Raw genomic sequence first — 8893 nt, 5'->3', positions numbered from 1 at the left:
ACAGTTATGTAACACACATCACATTTGTGGTTATGATAGAAACCGCATATGTGCATGAGAAGCGTAATATGAGGGATGCTAAATGCGTATCTCCAGCGCCGTGCAGGTTCAGGACTTGTGTGAGTGACTGTTGCTCTAAGCAGGCTCTAGCCATCAGGTCGACAGTAGAAGCCTCCATAACTTGTACTACAACGTCCAAACCAGTCTCGTATCTGAGACATTAATGTGAAAGTATCTGTTACCCTTTTGCTACATATTCTTGTACAGCTTTCAGAATCTCCGCAACTATTCTGTGAGCAATCCTGTTGCCTTCAGGTCAGGGGAGTAGTTATGCAATGGCATCTTAGCACCATAGAGACTAGAGAAAGACCAGAGACCATGCAGAGTTGGAATCACCTCTCCACTGTACCAAAGACAGCTGTTTTTACCACCGTAAGCTTGGGATCCCATCAACAATCTTAAAGCAGTACAGCAGAAGACTAGCTACCATCCTTTCTGCATCCCTTATCATTGTGTCTATGCTGGAAATGAGCAAGCCCTTCCACATAGACTTAAGTTCCCGCTTGCAGCTCCATCCTCTGTTCTAACCACCAGCAAGAGTGCCTGCACATACCAGGGTGGGAGGCCTCCATCCTGCCCGACCTCATCCTTCATGCGTTGCTGGAGATTTAGGGTACCTAAGGCATATCTGGGCAAAGGCTCAAAGCAGGATTGATGAGTATCAGTATGTATGTAATTCTTTCATGTATCCTTGTGGCATGTCCTGTACGATATTTTAAATCTAGTAGATGTGTAAAGAATAAGTGTTCATTTATTATCCCAGCTAAGCCGAGGAAACTAGCTTTTCAAATAGGCACCTGGGCGAGCTGTGGTGGCTCATGACTGTAGTTCAATCACTCAGGTGGCAGAGGGAGGATCTCTGTGAGTTAAAGACCAGCCTGGGCTACAGAGTGAGTTCAAGGCCAGCCTGAACTGCATAGTGAGCAGTCTCAAAAATAAATAGATATTTCTTGACCTCTTGGGTACTCCTAACAGATGATCTTACTATAAATTCAATTTTAAATTCTATGATATGCTAAATATTGCTTGACTATTGGTGAGTTACGTGCTTACATAAGTTAACATTGTTCTGGTTATCTTGGATAATGTTATGTCATCCCCTGCTTTATTTTGATGACTAATTCTTTTGTTCTTGCCATTTTTATGGTAATGCTAATGGTGTCTCCAGAAGACAAAATAATCTATAGGCACCTCAGTCCTACCAAAGACTAATTGTGGAGATCATTTTAGGTTTTCTCCTGCAACTTTCACCTCTTTACAGTTTCTATCACATTACTTAGGCATGCATAGCCCATGAAATAACCCACCCCAACTTATGCAAACCGTCACACTGGTTATATCTGAAGTACCGAGGTGCCTAAATATCATGTGACTATTATCCAAACATACTGAGAACAAAAATTCTGAAAAGCAAATATGTCCTTCCTTTGCAGAGAAAGGGTCAGCTGCTGTGAAGTTTGCTTGGTCTTGTTCGATAAGCTTAGAAAGTGTAATGAAAGGCAGCCCTGGCAGAAACTCAAATTGACAAATACAAGATAAAAAATTGTATGTGTGTGTGTGTGTGTGTGTGTGTGTGTGTGTGTGTGTGTGTATAGTAACTAGAAAAAAAAAGCAAGCACCTAGTTTTGTCCACTGGGTTTCCATTTTATTTTTACCTCTGCTGTGTGTTTAAACTCTATAATTCTGTAATATTTCCATGTTGCAGCTGACAAAGCAGCGCATGAGAGAGTTGCCTTGCATATGGCCACAACATTGGCAGGTGGTAGGAGGAGGACTGTCATGAGCTCCTCTGACTTCCAGTGCAGTGCATGTTCTGTGTCACCTTGGTTATCAAATTCTGGGACGCGTGGACTGTTCAGATCTGTAGGTGATCTTCCAGAAGGTCATGGCGTCCAAGCGCTCTATGTGCATGTCTCTATTTTTTGCCTCAGGGGAAGCAAATTGGTATTTCCAGTTGCTTAAAAGGCTTTAGAACTTTTGCAAAACATCAGAGAGAAAAACAAACAAACAAACAAACAAAATCCCACAAAACAAAACACAGGCAATAGATACTATGAAGGCTGTGACCATATGAATAAAAATATTCATATGCCTCTGCCAGAAAATGCCTTCAGAACCTTTTTTCTCACACTAGTTGCATATTAATTTTTTACGATGGCCACACGGAGAGGGCTAATGAACAGGTGGTGCTGTGTCTTTAGTTACATGCAAATGTGATGCATGAATTTTGCAGTCTTAGGCAGCAGTTTGCCAGGATGAAATGGCAGGTGACGTTTCTGTCTCTCTGAATACAAGGTTCTCTGTCCTAAAGGGCATTACCCAGAGACTGCAGCAGCCTCTGAGATGTTCTCCCTTGCTGTTCAGGACAAAGGCACCCGCTGGGCGACTGTCACACAGCAATCACGGGTCAAGGGCGGCCTCTGGTGTTGGGAAGTGTGCATCGCTGTGTGAACCTGCTGTGTCAGGAAAGAGTGAAAACAATCAGGACAGGACTGGGCATCAAACTCATTTCTCTAATGAGTGGGCATGCTGGATACCTTTTAATAAATCTGTTGGTCATTTTTACAGTTTTTGTAGAAACATCTCCTTAGCTCCTTTGCCCATTTTTTACTAGTTGTTTGTGTGTGTGTTTTCTACTGAGTTATGTGAATCCTTTATATATTTGGAATATTAACCTTTTACTAAATATCTTGCAGGTCTTTTCTTGCACCCATAAGCTATCTTTGTTTTGTTGATTTCTTTGCTATATAGAAATAACTTATTTTAAGTGGCTCCTAGTTGTTCTAGTAGTAATGGAGCAGTAATATAACAGTAACAGAATATAGCTTTTTTAAACTGGAGTTCCACCAGAAAGTTTAACTCTTAATATTCTAAGACCTTTGGACACGTGCACATATAAAGAATTAACTTTTCTCCAATGTATCTAGAATGATTATCCTTGGGAGAATCAAGAAATATTCTCCCCAACTGTTTGTTGTGTGTTATAGATGATGAGTCTCATTTGAGAAAGGTCCAAGGGAATTGTAGACAAAATACCTTTTTTTCTTTTCTTTTCTTTTTTATGGTACAGATAACTGAACTCAGGACTTTGTGCTTTCCAGGTAGGTGCTTGTGCCACTGAGATATATCTTGGGCCCCATCTTGTTTGTTTTCTGTTCTTTTAGACTACCACTGACTGGCTTAGTCGTGCTAGGCAAGTCTTAATCTCTAAGTTTCCTAATGAGAATAATAGTTGCTATTTCATAGAACTAAAGTGAGGATTAAATTAAAAAAAATCTTCTTGAATTATCTTTATCTAGTTTTCTGGCTTTTACTACTTACTGTCTGTGTGCTGACTTCCTCCCTCTTTTACAGCTTAGACCCTTTCCTGAGATCCAGTGTTGTAATGCATCTGTTTATATTTTGTTTGGCTAATAGGTATCTCAGACTAAATGTGTTCAACTGAAATGTGCTTCCTATCCTTATCAGTTTCTCTTAATCTGCTTATAGTAAATGGCAGCACCATTGACTAGTCAGTTGTAGTTTTTCCCTTGTACCTTATAACCAGACCATCAGCAAATTTTCTTGATTTTGTCTTTTCAATATGTATACATATACATATGTAAACATACATATATACATCTATGTTTTGCAAATCTGAAGACTGAACCCAGGACCTTACTCACTGAGCTACATCCCCAGATTCTATATTTTTAATCCAATCACATTGCATCATCTCTGCCTTACTACCCTGGTATAAACCATCATTATTTCTTAGCTAATTATAGTACATAATTTATTAACTGGTTTTCCTGATGCTTTTCACTTGACCTCCTAACAGACTATTATCTTTTTTTTTTTTTTTAATACTGGGGATCAAACTCACGACCTTGGGTTTGCCAGGCCGGCCCTTATGCCACTGAGCTAAATCCTGGGTGGTAGAGGCTTTTATCTTCATAGCTAGAAAAAAAAAGTTTTTTTTTTAAGATACTGGGGGTTGAACCCAGGACCTCATATCTGCTTAACAAGTGCTCTACTATTGAGCTACAGCTCTAACGCTAAATCTAGGTGTTTTTAAGACATACAGTTTCTTGAAGTGAAAAAATCTGGCTGCTTTTAAAAAGGGAGATGTAATGTACCGCAGTAATGAATAGAATAAAAATTTGGTATGTCTCATTTCTCTTGTTCATTTTGAGAGTGGTTTGCAGTGGTTTGGTTAATTACTCTATTAAGGAGTTTTTTTAAAAACTATGCTGTGTAAGGGGATAAAATCAGATGCAAATTTACTTAGTTTATTGAAAATAATTGAGGATTGACAGTGTGTTCTGCAAAAATTTGAGGAATTGCTAATTGTTTTTATGGTCTTTAATTATTATATAAGATGTCTTTGAGGTCTCAATGTTATTTGCTTTTTTCACATGCTCTCTTATGCTGGCTCTCTATCACTGCTCCCTGCCTTTTGATCTGCCATCTGTTAGTTTGGCTCCTTATTTCAGAGTAGGCAAGTGGGAAAGGGATTTTGTATGCAAGATAAAACTGGATCTATTTGGTAGTTCGATCAGCCAGAGTGCTTATGCAGTTAAGTTTGCTGATGATAAATTCCAGAAATCCCAAGGCTCAGAGGAGTAGAAAGATAGCAATGACCGTGCAACATTGCCTGCAAGGTTTTTTCTGTGACTTTTGTTATATTTAATAAATAAAGATAAACTATTCTGTACTTGAACATTGTACTCTTGTTTTTTTGCTTTTTTTTGTTTTTTTTTTGAGATATCTCATTATGTAGTTCAGGCTGGCCTTGAACTCACTTTGCTGCCCAAGCTGGCCTCCTGGTTATCCTCCCACCTCAGGCTAAGGAGTGCTGGCATTATAGGTGTGTGCCACCATGCCCTTCTGAACATTGTATTTTTTTGATGGGGCACTGCAAATTGGTTAGATACTGTTAAAAGCCTTGTTGTTTATTAACAGCCTTGTAATAAACAATTACATTGGAGAATTTAGCTTGTGGATTACTGGTAAAATTCATGTTAAATGACTTTTTTTGTTTGTTTTTATTTTTTATTTTTTTGGTGTTACTGGACATGGAACCCAAGGCCTAGGGCCTTACACATGCTAGACAAGTGTCTTATGGCTGAGCTACACTCCTAGCCTCTTGAATCATTCCTTCCTTCTTTCCCTCCCTCTTTCCCTCTTTTCCTTCCTTTGTGGTGCTGGGCACTGAACCCAGGGCCTTTCACATGTCAAGCAAGTTCTCTACTACTCACCTACATACCCTTGTCCTTATTTTGATAGAGTCTAGCTAAGTTCCCCAGACAAGCTGTGAACTTTCTTTCCTTCTGCATCAGCCTTCTGAGTAGTTTGGGATTACATTCATGTGTCACTGAATCTGGCTTCCAAATGATTTCTTACAGTAATGTATAATTTTTTTTTTGTCTTTTTCCTTTTTATCGGTACCAGGGATCAAACTCACGACTGCCTGCTTGCAAGGCAGGCGCTTATGCCGCTGAGCTAAATCCCCAGCCTCAGTAATGTATAGTTTGATAGTAATAAATTTACAGTCACTTTGCCTGACTGGATTAATCTGTTATAGGAATATGTAGAGATAATAAATAATCCTAGGAAAGTAATTCAATTCCCAAGCAGCATTTTATTATAAAATATTTAAATACATAGAATTATCAACATGTAAAGGATTATCTTATTTCATCTATATTTCTATGTGTCACACCTCACCCCCAATCTCTATAGATTATTTTAAACCAAATTCTAGACATAGACACTTTGTACATTTCAGATATCTCAATGTTGAGCTCTGAAAGTATCTTTTTTTCTTTTCTTTTTGAGACAGGGTCTTGATATTCAGTTCAGGCTGGCCTTGAACTCACTTTGTCGCCCGAGCTGGTCTTGAACTCACAAGGATTCTGCTGCCTCAGCCTCCTGAGTGCTGGGATTACAGGAGTACGCCACCATGCCCAGCCCTAAAAGAATCTTTTATAACACATTGGTAATCATGCCCCAAATTTTATAACAAGATGCTTTCCTTTTGTAATCCTGAGGATCAGACCCAGGGACTCAAACATGCTAGGCAAGTGCTTTACTACCGAGTTACACCTCAGTCTTATTGCAAATTTTTAATATCATATGTGCAACTCAGTTTTATATTTCTCTGGTTTATAGATAAAGATAAGTAATTTATTAACTTGAAGTGGGATTTGACTGTACAATTTTGGGGATGTTTTTCCACTTTTACTTTTTTATTTCCATCTGTTTTGATTTATTATTTATTCCGATCTGTTTTGATTTTAAGTTGGATTCTCACTAAGTTGCCAAGGCTTGACTTAACCTTGTGATCTTCCTACCTCAGCCTCCTGGAATGGAAAGATTATGGGTATGAGCCACCATGCCCGGCTTTTTATTCACTGTTAATCTTGACACTCTGCACTGTTTTTCCTTTCTTGTAGTTTTGTTAGAAGAAACTATGTTGTTTGCCCTGAGATGTTTCCCATAGTTTCAGTCTGCTGATTGCATCTCTGCAATGTCATTTAACACATTTTTCTGTTTTCTGAATTTCCTGTAAGTTGATAGATTGTTTTTATTTTTGTTTTTGGAATGAGTACTTAATAGGAGTGGGTTTGTTTCTTTTACAAGGTACATACGTAAGATCTTACTATCTCTTTGTCATGTTAGCAGCTGTAATGATCATTGTTTAAATTTATTGATTCATTAGGGATTGTGAAGTAGCAGAACTCCATTATTCTGTCTTCGTATGTTGGATGGTGTTCTTTTGGAAAGCTCTTCAACACTGTAAATTGCAATTATGCCTGCACTGATACTGGGATAATTTGACAAGATTCTGTGTGGAATGCTTTTGAGGGAAGAGTACAATTCATTATGAAAACTTGGGGTTAATGAATAAATAGACTTTCTTCAAAGGTTAGAATCTGATCATGAAATCAGTTGTGATAAAGAATGTGGAATTGGTCATCAGATTTTTAAAAAAAAATAGGTTAGTATTCCTGTTAAGAAATTTCTGAAGTAATTTATGCAAGGTAGCAGTTACTGTTTTTTCTTTCTTTTCCTTTTTCTGTAACAGGGATTGAACCCAGAGCCTACATTCATCCTAAACTACATTCCCAGCCCCAATTTAAATTTTTTTTATTTTGAGACAAAGTCTCACTAAAGTTGGTTAGGCTGGCCTCCAACTTGCAGTCTTCTGTATTAGCAGCCCCCCTCTGCCCCCACCCCATAGGTTGGGATTTCCAGTGTGTACCACTGCTAGTGACTCAGTGACTAGTTTCTTTTTTTTTTTTTTTTTTGTCTTTTTCATTTTTATCAGTACCAGGGACCGAACTCACGACTGCCTGCTTGCAAAGCAGGCGCTTATGCCGCTGAGCTAAATCCCCAGCCCAGTGACTAGTTTCTTAAGTAAAAATTCTCAGCATGTACTTGAGAACACACCTGCCTTTGAGTCAAATTAACAAAATACTGAGTTGATATAACATTTTGAATTAGATTGTTCCAGTGTGGCTCTGTGACAAAAGGCTTTTAGAGTCAAATAAATTTGAGAAACAATGTATACTTAACCTTCTCTGGAAGGCCATGGTGCTTATTGACATGTGAAAGAAACCTGTTTAACTAAACATTCCCAAGTTTATTGGACCCCTCCCATCCAGCGTCCAGCCAAACTACTAATCTAAGGAATTAAATTTGGGAAATACTGGATTGGAGAATTTGAATAGCCAGGGATGAAGAGTGTATTTCCTACAGTGATGTGGAGGAGCTTTTGGTAGTGGTTGAATAATGAGACATTTTTTGCTGAGGAAAAATAAGAGATAAATATTGCTTTGTTTTATCTCAGCCTATTCTATATTTACTATACTTCTAGAGAAAGCAGTATTGGAAAATGAAAGTCACTATATGATGTTTACTATGTCCAAGCAGTGTTTTTAGAGTTTTGTGTAGTGGGTACATTGTTGTTAGTCCTTGTATAGGTGAAGAAGCCAAAGGACAAAGAGATTAAGTAAGTCATTCAAGGTTAAAGATAACATAGCAGAGCCAAGATCTGAATTTAGCTTGGCTCCAGAGTCTGTCTGCATAACCACCATCCTACTCTGCAAGATAGGAAAAGTAGAGAGCATGAGATACAAATTAATTTAAGAAGGGGTTTAAAGTCTATTTGGCTTTTTTTTTTTTTGGTACCAGGGATTGAACTCACGACCTTGTGCTTGCCAGACAAGTACTTATGCCGCTGAGCTAAATCCCTTGCCTTAAATTCTATTTGGAAGGAGCAGATGTATTTTCTTTAACTTTCAGGCAGCTAGGGTCGTAAGAGAAGAATGTGAAGAGTTGGCTGTGTCCCAGTGAATATAGAAAACATGAAGACCTGGGACCTAGTATCCATAGAGGTACATTAAATGCAGGTAGAAGGCCAAGAGCACACTATACCAGAACTTCAGACTTAAAAATAAAATGAAGCTCATTTAACAGGATTTTCTCATCTTACAGTGAGACCTGAGATTTATGTAGTTTGCTCATGAGCTTATAATAATCAAAGTTCATGTTAGTACACTGCGTTGAAGTACTTTCACGTGGGTTTCTCATTTGATCCTTTTAACTGTGAAAGGTAGTTAAGTTCCTTATTTTCCACTGCATTGCTGTTTCTTAAATCTAAGTTTTCTGCTTATTAAAAGTTAATATTGGGAGTGGGATGTAGTTTAGTAGTATAGTGCTTGCCTGGCATGCAGAACGCCGTGGGTTTGATTCCAGCTTTAGCAAAAAGAAAATGTTCTCTATGCTATGTAACTTGTCTTAGTTAATTCTGTAATTTTTATAGCCTGAGAAATACTGAAAAAATTTA

This window comes from Cavia porcellus, unplaced genomic scaffold (genome assembly GCF_034190915.1).
Source record: "Cavia porcellus strain 051 isolate PalLab524CR breed Dunkin Hartley unplaced genomic scaffold, mCavPor4.1 scaffold_37, whole genome shotgun sequence".
Lineage (NCBI taxonomy): Eukaryota > Metazoa > Chordata > Mammalia > Rodentia > Caviidae > Cavia > Cavia porcellus.
The sequence above is the reverse complement of the archived record's forward strand: the minus strand, read 5'-3'. Positions refer to the sequence as shown.